The 19,933-nt window shown below is 42.9% G+C and overlaps 1 long non-coding RNA gene across 1 annotated transcript; it reads right to left on the minus strand.

Annotated features, from left to right (window-relative positions):
* Window positions 1-7,642: 7,642 nt before the first annotated feature.
* On the minus strand, window positions 7,643-19,596 carry LOC112962939. Its single transcript, XR_003252462.1, has 3 exons — window positions 19,511-19,596; window positions 18,865-18,977; window positions 7,643-7,669 (listed from the first exon to the last, which is right to left on the minus strand). It is a non-coding gene; the product is annotated as an uncharacterized LOC112962939 (long non-coding RNA).
* Between the last annotated feature and the right edge of the window lie 337 nt (window positions 19,597-19,933).

Below are 19,933 nucleotides of genomic sequence, written 5' to 3' on the forward strand. Positions count from 1 at the left end.
TAAAAAAAAACAGATAAATAAACTACACTGACCCCAGCACATGGGTGTGTTACAGCACTTCAACAAATTGAGGCACTTTAGAGGCAAGGAAATGGGTAGTTAATAGATACAAGTTTTACTTGCCCACATGCACCTATGAAAATGAACATACTGCTTACTTTGTATCTCAGCCACGGAGAACTGGCATAGAACTTTAAAACTGTCACCTGGCTTCTGCAATTATTTTTTCATTTAGGGATTAAACAACATCTAAACTCATGTGCATGTGTTTTTCTATTGCAAACACACAGCACGCACAATTGCAAAGCAAGGAGATGGGTGTGAGAAAAAGGATTTGCAGTGACCCAGGGGAAAAAATAAAGGGATGAGTCCAGGCCTGCCAAACAGCTGGTTAAACTTCAGAACTTGGTCTCAGGCTGTTCTGAGGCTCATCTACTGAAAGCAGAAAAAGCACCTTCTCCTCTGCCTGCTTTGTTTTTTCTATTGCTCCCCCAACACAAACACACTGGAGGGTGCTCTGTGAAGCAAGATCAAGACTTGTTTCCTTACTCAAGTGAAAAAGCAGCATGTTTTTTAGCATTACTTTCCTAGAAAGGCATGGGTATCTGGTCAGATGACCAGACTGGGTCAGCTCAAATGCTTTTAATGTGTTACCACTCCTTCCTTTGGCTGTTACTGACCACTCCTGTGCCCTGGGCCTTGGAAGCGGACCCATAAGAACTGCTAAACCATCACAGTGCAACCTGCAGCAGGGCTGGGGTCCCAAGGAGCTGCCATAATTCACATCCATCTTTCTATAAATCACAAATCCTGTTGATTAAAGCTATCTAGTTTTTTAATTCAGCTATGACTTGGGAAGAAAGCTGTCCAGCAAAGGCCTTATCCTGTGATCCAACTGCCCAGCTGCATCCCAAAGGCAATGAAAGAATTGGGTCTTAATCTACGTGCAACTTGCAGGCCCTGGATTTTCCACCTATATGCAGCCAAGACCTGACACTGCTGAGGATAAGATCTGTCAGGACTACAGAGGAAGACAAAAACTTCCGCTGAGCACTGAAGGAGCCTATTAAATCCTTCATCATATCTTCACAGAGGCGAGTAAAGATGGACTCTGTTCCTGTGCTTTCAACAGGCTGTGGACTCCATATTTCAAGCCAAGGGAAAAGATATGCTGGGATCTCAAACGCAAGTCCAGAGCTGTTCAGAAAATGGAAAACAAAGATACTCTGAGCATTTCTTTATTTCTATTCATAACCACAATTTCATTTGCATTGATGTTTTCTGACCAATTCTCTCCTCAAAATAATTGATGGGGAAAAGATCAAGAAATATAATTAAAAGAGAAACAAACAGAAAACAAAGGGAAGAGGGTAAATGGGCATGTGACTTTGGGTCAGAGAAGGAAGAGGAGCAGGTGGTGGAACTGATGAGGGAGATTTAATGAACTGCGATTGACTTCAAATAACAAAGGAGGAAGAACCTAATCCTACCACTGGATCTGTACACATATGGACTTACCATAACAAATGGTAATCAATCCATCAGCCTTAAATTAAAGATAAGGAGGGTAGGAAGGAAGAGACACAGTTTTATTCTCCCTGCCCCATCAAACTAAATCTGTTTACATGTGTCCATTTCAGTATTGTTAGAATTAGCGTCTGCCGTTTCTCCCTTTGCAACATAAATGGCTGGTTTCCCGTGCTTCCCTAATGCCACCATGGGCACTCTTTGGACACTACCCCAGGACTTTAGGGTCCTGATTATATTGATTCCACAGCATATTTCACTCAATAGCTATTGAGGCTCAATAGTTTCAAAAACATCCTTATGAGAATCTGCATGTAAATGCTTGCTGAGTTTTAATCAAATGCACATCACATAGTTCTGCATGACAGAAACCAGAACAGCCAATCCGCAGACCTGGCAAGAAGAGCCTCATATGAGATACAGGCATTTTTCTCTTTTGTATCATTTTGGCCCTCACTTTCTCCTTCTAGAACAAGCTGCAAAAATATTCTGTGTTTTATGCGATATCTGCTTGTTTCAAGCTGAAGGCAAGTTTGCTGGATTTTCTAACTATGTACCAAGGTCTTATGATCATTAAATTTTCTAGGATAGGGTTTCTATTTTAAGGCCCAGATCCTACAAGAGAACTGCACAGTTGGACACCTCTTCCCATATATACATCTAAGCAGGGCTATGCACATGGTTTTCTTTGTGGGATTCAAAGCCTCAGTGTTTAGGGCTGGCAGGCAGTTTCTCCCAGAGAAAGCACTTCTAACCAAGAGAAAATTCTATTTAGATTCTAATGTCTTCAGGGCTGGTAAATAACACTTCTCCTTGACCAGCAAGCAGAAAATGCATGAGCAATTCATAAAAATCACTATTAACATACACTTAAAAGAATAAAAGTTTTTAACTTATGGAATAGTATCAGGAGCTAGGCAATATCATTTTCTCTCTCCATTTCTGCCATAACCTTCCTATGTGATTTCCTAGAACGATCTATGCTTGTTTCTTCCAGTTAAAAATGGTTTAATAATACTGTTTTACATATGTGCCCAGGTGGCATACTTGCAGCATTTCAATGCATGCTTGGAGGTCTATGGGTAGAAAGCTCTTTCTCAGTCCAGAGCCAGATTTTTAGCAGCACTGTTTGTTCATACTTTGATACCAGCCAGGAAGCCCCTCTGTGTGTGAGGAGCTTTTTGGGTAAGACACCATGCACATGCAGAAGCAAGCTGCTCTCCCTCTTCCAACAGCATCTACCCTGGAGCCAACCACCATGTCTGCTAACTTGCATCCAGAGACCACCTTGAATCCAGTTTGCAGAGTGCTGACAAACACAGACTTTAACAACTTCAGTGCTGACTGCTTCCTGGAAGTTTTCACCAGGTCACTGTGAAGTTATTGCAGTAGAGGCCTGGCCTCTGAGGATGGCACTGGATGAGCACTCTGAAGATCAGCCAGGTCTTGCTTTACCTTTCAGAAGAGACTTCTCTTGTACTCCCAGAGCCCAGCTCTCACCAAGGATACCTCAGCAATCACAACCGGAAGAACCAGCAAAAATGTGGAGCTGGAGACAGACCAACACAGACATCAGGCTGCCTCTGTGCAAAAATAAAGCCAGCTGGGCTGGCAACAGGGATGAAGCAGGTAGACAGCAGGAGGTGTATSAAACCCTGAGGATGGAGTAGATGTGAGCAATGGAACACTCAACTTTTGTGGCAGGAGCAAAGAATCTGGGAGAGATCAGATTTGGCAGACGGAAGGGGCAGAGGGGACAAGAGGACAATGAGCTGGAGCCATCTCTGGAAGGCAAAACAGAACCTCAGTGCATTCATCTGGGAAGGAAGAGCACTAATCCTGCCTTTTCTGAAAGTGGCTTAACATCATACAATCCATGGCAGAGTTGGGTTAGTCCCTAGACAGAGGTGCCTGGCAGCAAGCTACGCCAGTGAAAGGGACCAAGCTATTAGCACTAGAAGCATTTCTACCACAGCCACTATTTGAACAAAACATTTGCCAATTAAAATAATTCAAACGAATCTCCTGCATCCTGGAGAAAGGGCAGAGCAAGCACAGATGGAAAAGAATACTATGTAGGGCCCTGCCACATCAAATCAGACAAGGAGGAAGAAAGGGGAAAAAAAGAAGTTGTGAAATAGCAACAGAAGTTAAATTACTCTTGCTATTTATAGCTTTGCAAGAAGAGCCGGAGGGACACAACCCAAGCACCAGCTTAAATGTTTTATTTCTGTGTTTGTTCAGGTCCTCTTAACTTGTACATTGATGAAGCCTGAAATCCAAGTATTCCAGTTTCTAAACAGCTAAGGAGTCTCCCCTGGAAGCACCACCATGGCTTGTCAGAGCACGGATGAGCATTCCTCACCCCTGCACAAGTGCTCTGTCAGAAGGATGTCAAAACCTGAGAAACCTCAAGTGCTGAGCCATTCTTCTGCAGCTGGCCCAGGAGAGAGGGAGCTGCAGAGGCCAGCAGACTGCAGCAAAACCGTGGCTGCCACCTGCTCTGCCCAGGACAATTCTTTGGAAAGCCAGGCTGGCTACCACTGGGTCACCCCCATCACAGGGGCAGTGGGAGACAGTGTTCCTACAGTTGTGACTGGCTGCTGGCAGTTCCTGCCACCATCTCTCCTGGTCTGGGCAAGTGGCTTGGGGGTAGAGCCCCAGGACACGAGCTCTGCACACGTTCACATGCAGTGCCACCTGCCACAAATCATTTCACCTCTCTGTGCCCCTGTGTCCACTCTCACCCTTGGTCGCTCTGCCTAGGCTGTCATATCTTTTGGCTGGAGGATGTCAATCAGTATGTTCAACTCCTAACAAAAGGGGATTGAATCTGGAAGTTTCAGCACCAGAAGGTGACTTCCACCCTGAAAATTAAGGGAGGGACTCATCAGTTGGTTGTGCTGTTGTACCCTAATGCGAGAGAACGGACACCAGAGGAAGACAACGCTTGGGTTGTGAGCCGGTGTGTCTGAAATCAGAAAACTTTGCTGACTCCCACAACAACAACAAGCCTACATGCCAGCACTTCTATTAGCTCTCAGAAGCTCTAAAAATCCCAGTGCTGGCTAGTCTCTTGGATGGGAGTCATGGCAATTCTGGATACTGTAGGCACATGCCAAGGAAGTACAGTCAAACACTTGGCAAATACTAAACCACAAAACCAAAGGAGCAGAGGCTTTGTGTCTATCGGCTGCCGAGCTGATAGACAGGAATTTAGAAATAGCAATAAAATGGAAGAAAGGCTTACTGCCTAAGCCAACACGTTGCACTTTCCTAAGTCACCAGCATCTGTGGTATCTCGTCGCTGACTTTGCTTCTCCCTACTTCCACATCTCCATTGATATCACACTTCGAGTGTGAATTTGTACCTCATGGGTGTTTTCAGTACTTTTCATTTGCTAGATGGTCTCACCAGGAGCTGAAACACCAGGTCGCATAGCCCCCTCCAGAAGGCATGCCAAGTGCTATCTCCTCTCCTGCTCAACTAGCCAGGGCTGGCCTCATGGTTTCATAGTTGCAGCTTGCTGTAACCAGATCTTGTTACACCTCTACCAAAGAGGGCAATTCCCTTCAGCCCACTGAAACATGACCCCATAGCTCCTTGAAAGGTATCATTTATTACCGCCAGCTTTTGAGAAGAAAAACTTTTTCCAGGAGAGCATAGCGGAGTATCACTCACCTGCTCCTGCAGAAACAAATGCCAACGTTTCTGGAGGACCGGTCTGAACTACTTCACTGAACACTGTTAGTAAGTCACCACCTCACGGTGACTGCACTTCTTTCTGTTAGCAAGTTCAATTTTACGCAGACTTTTTGCTAAATGGGTCCTTTTCTTGCTTATCACTCGATGGGGTCCTGAAGCAAAGCACGTCAACAGCAAAAGAAGAGAAAGAATGTCAAAGCAGAGGTCAACAGTGCATGATCCCTATCAGTGTTACATTTCTGGGACCTCTTTCCTCTTCTTTTCACCTACAGAAATCTGACTGTTAGCCACAGAATTATATAGCAATGGGGGAAAGAGGTGAAGAAGGCTTAACTTTTATTTATTTTAGTGCGATCATTAGGATTATGTCAGGGAGAAAAGCATTAATACATAATCTTTTCCCTGTGCTATACAACACTGGCTGCTTTTAATTTAGAATTAAATTGAAACACTCACTCAGAGCAGCTTTGAACAGCAGCCCAGGCCTTCTCTTGCATTATGTTAGCAGCTGGGTAGCCTTTCCACTCTCTTTTTTGTCCACAGTGCCTTTTTCAGACCTGTGCTAAAGGCTGGTCAATGAATGCACTTGTCACACTTCCACAAATGCTAAGGGTCTCCTTGTCTTCGAGCTGACACACTGACTCACTCAGACCACAGGTGAATGGGAAAGCTGTCCTGCTAAAATGTGTGAGCACAGCCTCCAGCAAACCAAACCTCAGCAAACAAAGCTCCAGAGCTACAAATGTCTCACAAATTAAAGAGAGAAGGGACATATTAAAAAGCACATCAAAATGCACATTTTTAAAAATGCTAAATAGCAGTGATTTATTTTTCTTGACAGCACAGGTTATTTTGTATGCTTTGTTGCACATGATTAGGCAAGTTCACACAAGGAAAACACAGTTTGGAGGTATGAACAGGACAGACAAGACTGGGTGGGGTAAAGCCAAATTTAGTTAAGTGAACTGGTCATCCTGTTTTGTTCATGCAACAAGCCTGCTCCAGACAGTTCTTACCAAGCAGATGAGAAAGGTTCCTTGGTCTCTGTTCATTTTAATTTATATGAATCCTAGGTTTTGTAAGGCTAAAGAATCCACTGCAGACTCAAGCCTTTTTCTTAATTATTGGTATTCACTGAAAGAAAGGGCAAGTTAAAAAAAAAAAAAGATTGCCCCCTTTTCAGTGCTGCTGTGAAGGGGCTCTGCTTATCACAACAGGTGCAAAGGCCATTCACAAAAACAGAAGCAGTTCAACACTGAAAGGCTAAGAAATTACTTATTCTCTTTGTCAGCTGCTCACACAAGCAGGGTAAAGGCTACTTGGAAGGAAAGGCAGAGTGTAAAAAGAAGGGTTAAAGTTTGTCATAAAAAAAAAAGAAAGAAAAAAAAAAGATGAAGCACATACAGCCCACAGGTTCACAGGAGAGTCGGAGAGATACTGACATTAAAAAAAATAAAAAAAGAAGCACAGAAACAAAAATACATCCCCACACAGAGCAGGAATGAGCAGCAGCAGCAGGCTGAGGACTCTGTAAATTTTAACAATCTACCACTTCACTTGAATAGTCAATGGAACAATAACCCCTGAAAGCAAGGCATTCCAGTTGCAGCGCCCTTGCAGAAAGGGGCTGTTCAGGTCTTTCTGATGGCTCTGTCTAATTACGCTTTCTTGTATATGGCAATTCATGGCCAGCTCAGAGAACGTACTTGTTCCCTGTCAGAGAAGTGATTTGTATACCACACCTACAGAGTCAACATATTAAAAAAAAAAAAAAAAACCCTCCAAAACCTGTGATGAGGAGCCTGCAGTTTTCAGGGTTCTGTTTCCCTTTAGGTTCTTAGCTGATGTTTTTTCCTCCACTCTCTTCTCCGTTCAAGATAAGGCATCAGAAGCAACTGAAACTAGAATTTCATTTATAACACCCCTCTGTTAATCCCTAGATCTCTCTCAAGAGCTGCATAAATTTCACCCTCTCTTCACAGAGCTCGAAGTTGTTTTACATCTGGTGCATCTTATTTTCTAAGGATGATGGTTCTGTTTATTTTAACCAGGCCTGGAATGATGTGCAAACCAGCTATGCCTCTTAGATGCTGATTGTTCCCAGAACCAGATGGTCAAATCTTCCTCTTTTAAGACAGCTGACTCAAAGCCATAAAAGAAAACACCAAAAATGAAAACAATCATCAACAACAACATCAAAAAACACCCTGTGGTGGGAAAAAAATATTTCAATGTTGGCACTGTGAGAGAGAAAAAACTCAGAGAAAAAGAGCGTGTTTAGTTTCCAGACACTGGAGGTCCAATGGAAGAAATCTCTCATCAGGAATTTTCCACCAGTGGCAAACTAACAGGAGGAATTCCCCAGCTTAAATATGACAGATGTTCATACCTGTTATCCAGAAGCAGTAAAAGCCACCTGTGGTTATTCTGACTGCCCTGTGAAATGAATGGCAAGTTAGAATACTAATAAAATATAGCAATGTGAATTGCTTTTGTCCCCTCTGCAGGTTCTCTAATACTTATTACTGGCTTCACAATTTATATCCTAATCCAAAGTGCTAAAACTTCATTTTAACTCTGTCAATAGTCTCTTACCATCCTGGTGGTTCTCCTCCTCCCCAGGCCTTTTCTATATGTAACTGGCCCTAGTCTAATTCAGCCACTTTGCTTAAGCTAAAGAAAGCCACTGAAGGGGCAGTGTTAGGCATGGTGTAAGGAGAATTATTGCACCTTTTACAAGACCAAACCAACCTTGTATATTGCAGGCTTAAGGCAGCCCACGGTCTCTGTTCGTAAAGCTACTCCAGCTTAACTAAGACTGTGAAATCCTATACTRAAAGTTAAATTGGTCCAACATTTGATCATAGGCAAGCCTGTGTTTATATTCGAATGGTTTGTTCTGGTTTAATAGAAACAGTTCCTCCTCACCTTAGGGAAAAAAAAATAATCAAAATACAGTTCCAGAGCAAAGTAATTAAATTGACTGGAGTGGGGGGGAAATCCCACTGTCAAGTTACAGATGCAAGCAAACAAGTTACCAATAAGAAATGTGTGAATTTTCAGCACAGAGGTGTAAACTTACAGCACATTGGCTTCTCTGCAGTTATGGCTGGTTTGCACATTCACATCCTGGTAGACATAAGGTTGCTTTCCCTTCTTCCACCACCTTTCGCCTCTCCAGGGGAAAACAGACACATGACCTGCCTAAGGAATCTAAAATCCAATCACTTTCTGTTTAATCATCATAAGAAATAAAGAGAGCCAAGCAGTAATAAGAGAGGCCTGAATGCCTTTCATCAACTGCTTTTCCTCAACACTCCCCAATATTCTCTAAGAAGTACCTGACCCTGACATGAAAAGACTTTGTGAACATTTCAAGAAAGACTAGAAAGTCCATTTCAAATGTTACAAAGGGGGGGCTTCAAACACTTTCAGAATTTTTAATTCACATTTCTACAATTCTTAAAAACAGCAGTCCCAGTTATAAGAGAAGTCCTCTGCGGCTGGACCCCTTTAAACGTAGGCTAAACATAAGACTAGATTTAACTGGAAAGGTCAGCCACAAGGCTATTTGYGCTTACTGAGCTAAAAATCCATTTCTTGAACTATGTTAAACTGCAAAGATTAGACATATAGTCAAGACCCCAGTGCAAGTTTTCCACAGGAGCCCTATGGTACTAAGTTGTGGGAGTCTTTCTATTCACATCAAAGAATTTTGGATAAGGCTGTTAGGACCCACTTCTGCTCACAGTTAGTGCACTACAGATAGAAAACCTCAGTTCAGCACCTCCTGCACTAAAGCATTCACAGATGTTAGTAGCAGAAATAATTGCTTACTCTCATGAACTGTTTCAAAGCATATTGTCATTTAAAAACAACTACCTCTAACACATGCAAAGTAAATAATGACCACACAAAAATTAAGTAGATAATTCTGTTAAAGATTTTGTTGTTGTCATATAAACAAGTGAAGATAACATATAATACATGCTCTAGACTGGGAACATTCACTACTATAGGTCTGCAAAGTACCCTGGACAAAGGGACTCTAACCTGGTGGACACCTATATACACTGGCACAATGTAGATGTTTAATAACAAAAACCACACGCTCTGTGCACACAGTGCTCATCAATGTCCTGTATGCAGAAAAATATTTTCTGTACTAATTGTCAAGGACAGCTGTTAATCCATCATAGAATAGCTCCCTTACAGACTTCAGCAAAATCTACTTAGCTTTGAGTCGGACATACTTCAGAAAGTATTTGTCCTCTTTGCCTTTGGATTGAGAGTGACAGAGAGGGAGAAAAAAGGGGTGAGACAGAAATACTAGAAGTGTAGAAGGACTTTAGTAAAATTTCAGAAATCTGGCAAGAATGTGAAAGAAGCCACAGGCTCTGTGCTAAGGAGTAAACTTGTGTATTGCAAGGCAGCCTTGTTAGTTTTGAGCTATTCACTTCTGAAAACAAGGTTCTGACAATTAAAACCTTGATACAGCAAGTCATCTAAGTTTATTTAAATATGCACTTAAAGATAAACGCAAAGCATTTTGCTCAAACATTTTGAAGAATAAGATCCTTAAGCAAGATTAACAAGTCTTTAATAACTCTTGTGTTATGAAATGTCATTATAATCAGGCAGTAAATCAATAGTACAGTAGGCATATGCTGCAGATCACAAGGGCCATATCTTGCGGAACAAAAGAAAAGCTAACCTCCTTGTCTTTTATGACAGTGATACATGTTATATATATCTACACCTTTACACGATGCCATTTTTGGTACCTCTAGTCATCCATGAGGCCATCCGTCTACATCATAAGGGGTGAAGGGAAAGGGATGCTGATTTTTTCTCTGATGCACAGAACCTTTAAAGTAGGTTAAAGGCAGGATGTATCATTGCTGAATGGCTGCGTATCTCACTTTGCTGTCTTACTTCATTTTGCTCCCTTCCCCACCCCGTTAGAGTCCCATCATGCTTCTCCTGCACGTCTGCAATAAGTGGCACTGCTGCAGGCGCTCTTCTCCTCACCTCCCTTGCACCAGCAATATTCGGGCCTTGCAGTAAGCCAACTCAGAGCACTAAAAGGGAAGGTAAGTCCTTGCAAAAAACAACACAGTTTTCTCCTGGTTTAGAGCTGTGAACTTCACTGAAGGGTCAGCTGTGCCCATGCCACAGCACAGGGAGAGTAATCAGCAGCCAGGGCCAGCAGTTGRGGAAGAGGGCAGGAATACAGCAGCAGAGATTTAGCCTAAACTGAAGCTGTCAGAGCAAGTGAAATATTACATGCATTCCCCTGCCTGGCCTAGGCTACATTAGCACATGTGGGGCCCACATTTACCACTCCTTCTGAGCACCTTTGCATTAACACTAAAAACATATCCTGGAGGACATCGGGACTTGAGATGAAGGAGGTGAGAAGGGAAATAAGACACCTTGCCTTCCCACTCCCCTTGTTCCTCCCTCCTCCCACATACTCCCCACACAGCTCTGAAACACTTTGTGATTTGAATGCTGTCAGTCTCCTTATGGGAGAAGTATATTTATAGAAACCCCATCTCTGTGGCTGAACCCTTTTATGATACCAGATGTCTGAGGACATGAAGTTGATAAAATAAAGCATAGTCCAAGGAAGAAGGTCAAAATTATCTGCTGCCTATGATGAGAATTACAGCTTCATTGACTTCCATGGAGCAGTGCCAATTTACACCAGAAGAGACCTGGGCCTGGCAAGTGGATACTGACATAAATAATTAGGCAGCAGATGCTGTTTGGACAAGAAGACATTCCTCTTTTGCAAGAGAGATTTTGCTAGAAAGGGTTAATGTCTTCTCCTTTGACATACGGCACAGCAGCTGCAGATGACATCAGATTTTCTGCCATACTAGTTTATATCAACACGCAGGAATCATTCAGGAAAGACCAAGCACTGTTTGGGGCTATAAGGAAAGGGATGGTGAGAGGTATCAAAATAAATGATATCATGAGATATTTCTCCATCATATGGTTGTGTTTAAGAACAGGAATATCTTTGATCTGTTAGAGGAATATAACAAGAGGATGTATCTCGCAACAGAGCAAAAGAACCAACAGTTCAGGCACCTTTTTGGTGATCAACTCACAAGAATCATGCAGATCTCAGGTATATATGTGAAACTCTCCTACTTTCAGTTAAACAGAACAGCCTGGGAAGATTCTATGGCAAGTTACTGAAGGAGTCATATCACTGTATTTTGGCACTATGAAGCAAAGCTGAGGAAAATGGGTTAATCAAAATTCATACATCATTTCCATTTCCTCTGCATGTCTACAAGACTGTTTATTCTCACCATCTGAAAGAGATTCTCACCATCTGAAAGAGATATTAATTGCTGCTCTTGGTTGGTGAGAATAAACACTACAAGAGATCAAGTTCCCTAGTGAAGCCTTCTCAGTTTTCCTTTTTAAAACCCAATGGAACAGCTTTAAAGGACTTCTTTTATCTGCACAGAAATTGGCTTAAGATGCAAGTCTAGGGTTAAGTCAATTATCACTTGACCACCAATATTATTGCTCACAAACACTGGAGCAGTGTTATAGCCCTGTTTCCATCAGCCACAGCTCAAAGCAGCAAGAAGATTTCAGCCATAGGCTAGGTTTAGTTGATCTGCTTGAAATAATTGCTTATCTTCATCACTTGTGCCAGTATTGTGACTGCTGAAGTCATCAGGAATGGGGGATCCCTAAACAGGACCTTTCACATAACCTGGAGAGACACRGTATGGAAACGCTGCATATGTCTGATCGTTAGTACTTCCACACTGATGCTGTATTGATGATAAGATGAGGTCCACAAAAGCTGTGCTGTGGTGTTGCTTATGTGTTCTTCCCATAGCCAGGTTCATCTTGCAGATTGTTTATCCCTCAGCATATCTCCTGCAAGCATAACATCTTGTAATAAAGAGCACACAGTTTGGTGATGATTTCTTCTGTGGTAGCCGAGAGTATAGTGACATTTGTGGATAGCGTCATTGGTACCAGGCCAGAGCTACACAGTACTGGTTTGACTTCAGCATCACTTTCATTGTGGTAGTAGGAGTGGTTTTAATTCCTAGGTGCTTAGATTTGTAGGATTTGACAGGAATTGTGATGTGAACACTTCCTCTCTGTTAACATCAGTGCTTTCCAGGCTGCCAGAACTACTATATCCAAAAACCAATAACGTGTTTCAGCTGAATTGGCAACTTCAACTCCTTCACCTCTGGAAGCACAAGGCCAATAAACAACTGGGCAGAACTGGAATGCAGCACAATTTACCCACCATTAGACCCCAGCCTACCTTACAGTGACACTGCATCATGTGCTTTTCATTAAGGCACAGGTGGAAATGGTCAGGTTAGTGTGTGGAATAATATACCCACAAATTTCACTGATTCTAAGCAGAGAGCTAGTCCACCAGCATTGTCAACCACCACATCAAAAACTTAGTCAACAACTGAACCTTCCTGTCCACTGTAGGAAAAAATTAGCGCCAAAATTAGACACTGTAGAATGAAACGGACTTCTGAGTGGCTTTGACCAACCAAGGGTACTAATCTGTGCCTTCTGAACCATGCCACCAGACATTAGGAGAAAGGCTGTGCACAGCAGGCCCAAAACATTAGGTACCCACTGTGTATATTGCTGCCCTTTCCCAGAAGAAAACAGCTCAAGAAAACCTTTTAGAAGGCTACAGTTTTCATAGCTCAATGTATTTCACAAGGATTCAGAAAAGAACATAAATATTACTAAATACCTACCAGCAGGTGAAAAAAGAGATAGGCCAGCCCTTAAGTAACAGAACCAAGTTCAGTGGGACAAAAGAAAAGGGGCTATTCTACTTATACAGTAGGGTGGGGAAGCTCCAGCCAACGGACACCTACAGGTCTCTGAGCTCCTGGAAGAGCCACCTAATACTAAGGGTTTTGCCAGGGCTACAGATCAGGCTCAATGTTTTCTAAAATGAAGCATTAGCTATAGAAAGGTTGAAAGACACGCATTAAAAATAAAACAACTCTAATTTTGAAAATTTGGCTAACATTTGTCTATGAATATAAAAATGCAAAAGTTAGTTGACCGCTATTTAAATTAGCCTCTTGAGTTACACATAATACAGTAGATTTCAACTAAGCTTAAAGAAAAGGGATTACTGTAGCCTACCTTAAGCCAAAATTCCAGAAAAGGGACAGAGATTACAAATAATGAATTCCTAAAGAGAGACAGTCTGGGGATACTTCTCAGTTAGCAATATTTCTTTTATCTCAACCAGTTACTTACCTGAACACTTCAGTTCTCAAGAGATCTGGAGTGATGCAAAAAATCTACCTCTCTTGCAACATCTGTTTACAAAAGCTTTATCTGCTGCAGAGCCATCACAACAAAAAGAACTCAGCTTCAGTGCTAATTTGCTCACCATAAGTGTCACCTGAGGCACAATCTAGACCTGGAGTAGTAAATAGCAATCTCCATAAACATGTCCATGCCAAATACCTTAGTAAAATAAAGGGTGTGAAATCAGAAAACATACAAAAGTTACAAGTTAGTATCATGCTTTAGGCATTTCTGGGCCAGTCAAGGTGTATACAAATGGAGCAAATGGTGGGGAGCAGCATGAAAGCCATGGTCCCCTCATGCATTTTCCATTCCTTTGTTGCTTTCCACTCTTACCTCCAAGAGCTTCCCCTTTCCAGTCCTTTGGGGTACCTACATTATGTTCATTTTGTGTAAAGCCCAAATGCTAGACTGGTGCTTTACAATGCACCCCTGTTTTCTTCCTTACACCACCTTTCTACTACTGCAAAAATATTAGGCCCACTTGATGGGGTGGGGGAGTGGGGAAAAGGTATTTTCTACCCACCTCTGGCCCACAAGAACTCAACAGGAATGTGGCCACCAACTTTAAGACGGTAGGAACAAAACCCTCACTGAGAAATAAAGATAGGCTGTTTGTTGTACTTAGACACATATACCTCTGTTAAACTGCCACTGTAATTTGCTGCAATTCTACTGGATGTATTTCTAGTACAAACCCATAGGACAGCTCTATCAAATCCAAATAATGACAACCTTTTTTTTAAAAAAAAAAAGGCAATAAATCCTTAGGCTTTTGAGTAAAGGATAGCACATCACTGATTCACTCATCAGACCACTGACCCTCCTGTGCTGTGAAATGCTATGGACTCTGTGGAAATACATCCCATACACATGGATTTTCCTCAAAAAATTTTGACTATGAAATGATGCATTAAGAACATGTAATATATTTATCCCTACATCTTCAAAATAGTGCATGCAACTGTTACTATTGGTAGCATAGGAATCACATGCTAAATCCTATCCATCACTTAGAAAATGTCCCTTCTTAATACCAACCTGAGAGCTCAAATGCAGACTCCCCTACAATATTCTAGCCCACTCTACAAGCAGATATTCTGAACATTCACTTCTGAAAATTTTCTCCTCACCCCAAGGGCAAGCTGGTGCTTGCTTATTATTACATAAAGAGCATCACAGGTATTCATGCTGCTTTCTCTTTTTAAGCACAATTCCTTTGCCCTGAGAAATGCCCATGTTCAGAGCTGTCTCGGTCCATACAGAAGACAGCAATTGCCTGAAGGCCAGGGAAGGAGAAGTGGCGTCTCCAGAGCCCCTTTCCAACAAGGTTCCAGACTGATGGGCACAGTTACTTACAGGACTGCGAGGTAGAGTGCAACAAAACCTATTTTTCCCTCCCCCAGTGACACAGCTGGGGTTGCCCCCAGACGCCTGCAGCCCTACACCCACTGGAGCAATACTACATGCACAGCACAGCTCCAGCCAAGGGCCCTGGAGCAGGGTTAAATATCCATCAGGGAGCGGTGACACCAAATAAAAGGTGGGATACAGGAGGGGAAGAGAGCCTACAACATTGCAGCATCAGGGGGTAACTCCTGTTACACACACACATCCTGCACGCTCCTCCGTGCTGTTGTTTATAATTAACATTTGTTAACATATGAAGGTATTTATCTCAAATGAAGGTTGGAGGGGAGGTTACCAGGAACAGCCTCCCTGTCTTTCCCCAGTCCCCTTCCCACTCAGGCAAAGGGGCCAGCTCTCCAGCTGGTATAAATCTGCGGTGCGCCACTGATTTACACCAGCTGAGCATCTGGCTGCAAGACATTTCCGACTGTGTCCGAGAAGAGTGAAGATGGGGCGCGCCACTTATAAATCTCTCCCGCAAGTCAGGGCCGTGGTCCTCACCTGCGCAGCTGTGTTGCCCCATGGCGCCCGAGGGAACCAGGCTGGCCCCTGGCCACCACCACTGCCTGGGGAGAGCAGGCAAGGGACGCTCACCGCCCGTCCCCTCATACAAAATGGAGGTGGGAGAGAGGAGGGGAAATCCCTGCCCTCTCCCTCCCCCAGCCAGTCGGCAAGGATTAGTTAGCCAGTGTTTATAAAACACTCTGAAAAGGTCAAGTGCATCAGTGATTGATGTCAGCTTCTCAGCATCGTGTTTTACAGCTGACCGAGGGGTGTTTTTAATTTCCCTAATAAACGGGGCAAACTGTGCTCAGCGGTCACTTTGCAAAGGCGAAACGCCACCCTGTGCCAGCATCCCCTGGGGACACAGCGTGCRCGCGGCTCGGTCCTCATGCCAGACCCAGGATGAGGCAGGGTGGCCAGGCCAGTGCGTCCTGCCATGTCCCCCCAGGTTCTGCAACTTGCTTCACCTTTCAGCTGCTATTTGAATGCGAGAGGTCTTCTTTTCTGCTGAGCCTGACGGGATTGGTGTGAGCAGGGGAAGGAGCAGCATGGCTTGTGCTGTCCGGTCCTCTCAACCTCCCGCCGCTCAGGCCRCACTCTCCAACCTCATCTCCACAGCAATCGTTTTAGCTCAGATCTCATCCATGCTTATTGTCAGTACCTAGGATTTGCCCACGGGCAAATGACAGTAAGGTGGCCAGCCCACGTTAGTGCCTAGCTTTGCACCAATGTTTTGCCCAACCTTTGCCTCATTTTTCTGGGGAAAAAGTGATTTCCCTTTTATCAGGAAAGAAACTTTTTTTCAAAATTGTTACTTGAGTCTTCAGATTAGTCAGGCTTCCAAACTGCCTTGAATTTCTTTACCTGCCAGTCCTTCATAGGGAAAATCTCAAATTAAAGTATAGATGCATTTCATTTATATTTAAAACCACATTGCCACATTATTTTTAAAGCTGTTTTCTCTGGGAATAAAATTAAAATATAATTTGATATAAAAGAAATCTTTTGCTTGGTGAACACTAATTTTTTCTGATCCTTCAGCATTTCTGTAATCAACATGACTAATAAATGATAATACAAGACCACCTATAGGACAGCACCCACCAGCTCTGGAGGGAGGCACAGAAGAAGAGACAGGAAGCCAGCAAGGAACCATCTGCCCTTTTCCTCTGCAGGGCAAAGGCAGAGAGAAAGGCTCTGACGTCAAATGTATTGCATTGGGTTTCATCAACCATCCAGCAGCCTCAGCTCCAAGTCTAAGGCCAAGTCACTCCTCAGATTTGCATATGGCTGACACTGTGTAAAAATCCCAAATATCTTGGATCTTCTCAGGGTGAGAGCAACACTAAAACAATTTGCTGGGTCTTGGGGAAAACAGTCAGCTTGGTCGGTGCCAGAGAAAACCACAGGGCGATGGGATTCCCTTAGAGATGCAGTCATGGTGGGTGATGGGCCCCCCTGTCACGGACTTGGGACACAGCTGGGAAAGGAGCCTAACCTGAATCAGCAGCCACCCCATTTTCTCCAAGACTCATAGCTGAATGAAAGGGTGAAGTTGCCTTGACACCTTGTCACAGCAACCCAGGGAAAGGGTCAGTTGGCATTAACTTCTGCAAAATCATCCTTTGTACCTTTATGCACCCACAGGCAGAAGAAATGGGACCAACAAGGAGAAGATTCAGCTCCATACTGCTGGGGAATACTGCAGAAGGACCAGCCTTCCCCGCAGAAAGGTGAAGTATCGCCTCCCCTCTGGATCCCAGCACACAGAGGTGGTTATCCACCACCAAATGTGGAATCACAGAGCTTACAATATTGTTTTATCCTTCCTATTTTCTTCTCTCTCCACCACCTCCCCCCACCATAGAAAGGTAACAAAATAGTTGACTTTAAAGGAGGCAATAGAATAGCTTCAGCTCTGACCCTGCACCTTCTGAGATCACTGGGAGTTTTGCCATTGACTGTAATGACAGAGAATCAGGGTAGCTGTTTGGTGCTTAAGCAGTCCCTCTCAAATCACAGCCCTAGACTGCAATTAGCGCTGATTTATTCTGGGTGACTACAGTTCAACACAGACCAGTACTGGTCTGGCTGCCACAATTCATCCTTGAGATTTGCCAGTAAAGGCAACAATTCCTTTGATCTTCCTAATAGAGAAAATTGGAGAGCATACAATTAGCCTCTTTTTCCTTGCCATTTGGATATGACTACAAGTAGAGTGATGGGGAGCTCTATGCTTTGAACAGAATGCTCCTCAACTCCTGCTAGCCATATAACAGCAAAGGATTTAAACTCCCCCAACTCCACTCCTAAACATGTCAAACACATGTTAAATGGAAAGAGCTTGAAATAAGATTGAGGGAGTTTCCTAAGGCACAAAGGGTGGAGTCATAGAGGAATTCACAGTATCTGACTGAAAGGTAGCTTGCTGTTCCATAGTTCATTCGGTCATGTCTAGTAGGAACTGAACCATGACTCAATTCACTGGCTACAATGAAGTTCATAACAGGGTGAGAAAAGAGTGCAAAACTGTCCTTCCAGCTCCTTTGACTAGGAGCTTCATATACCCTGGCCTGTTGCTCCAGTCCAACTCAGAGAAGCACCAACGGCTGATCTGTACTATGGCAACTCGGGACTGAGTGAGAAATGATCAGCAGGTTATAAAGAAGTTTTGTTTGACTACAAGAAAAAAGAGACATCCAGGACATATATCCTTATGTAGGAAGGATTCACTAAGACTATGGTCATGCTCCCTGCATTATTGTTGTCCTTGAAGGTGTTTACTGTGCGCCACTAAGCGTTCTTTCAATCTGTAGACAAGATGTGATTAAATCTGATAGCTGCTCTAATGACACTTCTTTTAGGCTGAATGGAGTGAAGGATCAAACCCCCTTTTGAAGCGGGATAGCTGGAAACAGAAGTCACCACCCAAAGCAATGGGTTACACAGCAAGGCTTGAACAGAAGCTAAGCGTCAGGAGCAGGGTGGGGGATCTTTGAGCAAACTCCTTGTAAATTAGTCTGTCCTCCCGCCCCCCAATATGGTCATGATTATTTGAAAGAAGGGGAATACCAACCATTACATCTGTACAAACATGCAGCAGGAAACCAAATTATAAAGACATCAGCAATCAAGACCAGACTTTTCATTTGTTTGTTCAGATATTAACATCCCCTAAATACAGCCCCATCACTGTCTGTGACTGGCATGGAGGTTAGCATTCCCGGGACTATACAGAAGGTGAGTAGACCAAAGTGGACAAGAGCAAACCTCTTTTCTCAGTGATCCCCTAACTGTCTCAAAAACAACTTGTGAACTGTTTCAGACAGGGCATAGCTAAATTAGTCTAGGGAAGAGAAGGGTCTTACAAACATATCCCAGTTATCTTCGGTCACTCTGGCATTTTGCTAGATGTTCAGCCTGAAGTTCAAGCCAGGAAGCTGCTGGAGGATCCATTCAAATACAATCTCTCTCTTTCCTCCTGAAAATATAAAAAGAACCAGAATATTACTTGCTAGCAGAAGTGCTTACTGGCTCTTGTGAGCCTTGCAAAGTGTAAGACATACTTTTCCCACCAACAATGATAAAAGGATTGTTTGTTTGTTTGTTTTAATGATAAAAAACCTTATCCTATAGGGTATTTCTTCCATGAAGGTTAAGGTAATGAGAGACACCAGCATTTTTTGAACAATTCACCTAACATGACCCCAGTGTTCATGTATCAGCTCTGTTCTTGCATCTTGGGTGCTAGTTAAACATCATAGCTCCTATGAAACTCCCAGTTGTGATGCAAGTATTAACATTTTGTACRTGCTTACTTATAAAAGAAACAAGCCCAAGCAAACCATCAGCATCTCAACTTCAAAATATCCAGTACAGTTTCTTTTAAAAAGCTCCAGGAGGAAACTTCCCTTAATGCTCTGAGTGCCTTCCACTCATTCAGAAATTAACAAGCATAGATAGGGAATATCTTAAATTCTGAGCAGCTTAAAATGTGCTTGTGGTTGTACTTACAATATAAAGGGGGTGGCAAACTGTGTCTTTCTGCATAAGAAAACCATACCAAAAAAAAAAAAAAAAAAAGGCTGCAGGGATTTCAATGACATAATTTCCTCCAGTGGTCTTCCACAGTCACAGACGCCCTAAAATATAAGGAGAAAATTCTGTTTGTCTCCAGTCATCCATACAGAAGAAAATTTGTCTCTTCTGCATGTTGTATGTCTCTGTAGTATATCATGCATTAGCATGCATGTGCATGAAATACAGTGATAAGATTAATAATAACCATATGTATTTATTGCTACAAATGCAATCTTATGCATCAAGACCTCAAGTCAGTTAATCACTTCTGTAAATATTTAAGAACATGCTGAAGCCAATCATATTTAAGTGTCTTCCCTCACTAGGCTCTTAATATGTAAGTATTTGCTTCTATTT

Source organism: Apteryx rowi, unplaced genomic scaffold (genome assembly GCF_003343035.1).
Source record: "Apteryx rowi isolate R43461 unplaced genomic scaffold, aptRow1 scaffold_159, whole genome shotgun sequence".
Taxonomy (NCBI): domain Eukaryota; kingdom Metazoa; phylum Chordata; class Aves; order Apterygiformes; family Apterygidae; genus Apteryx; species Apteryx rowi.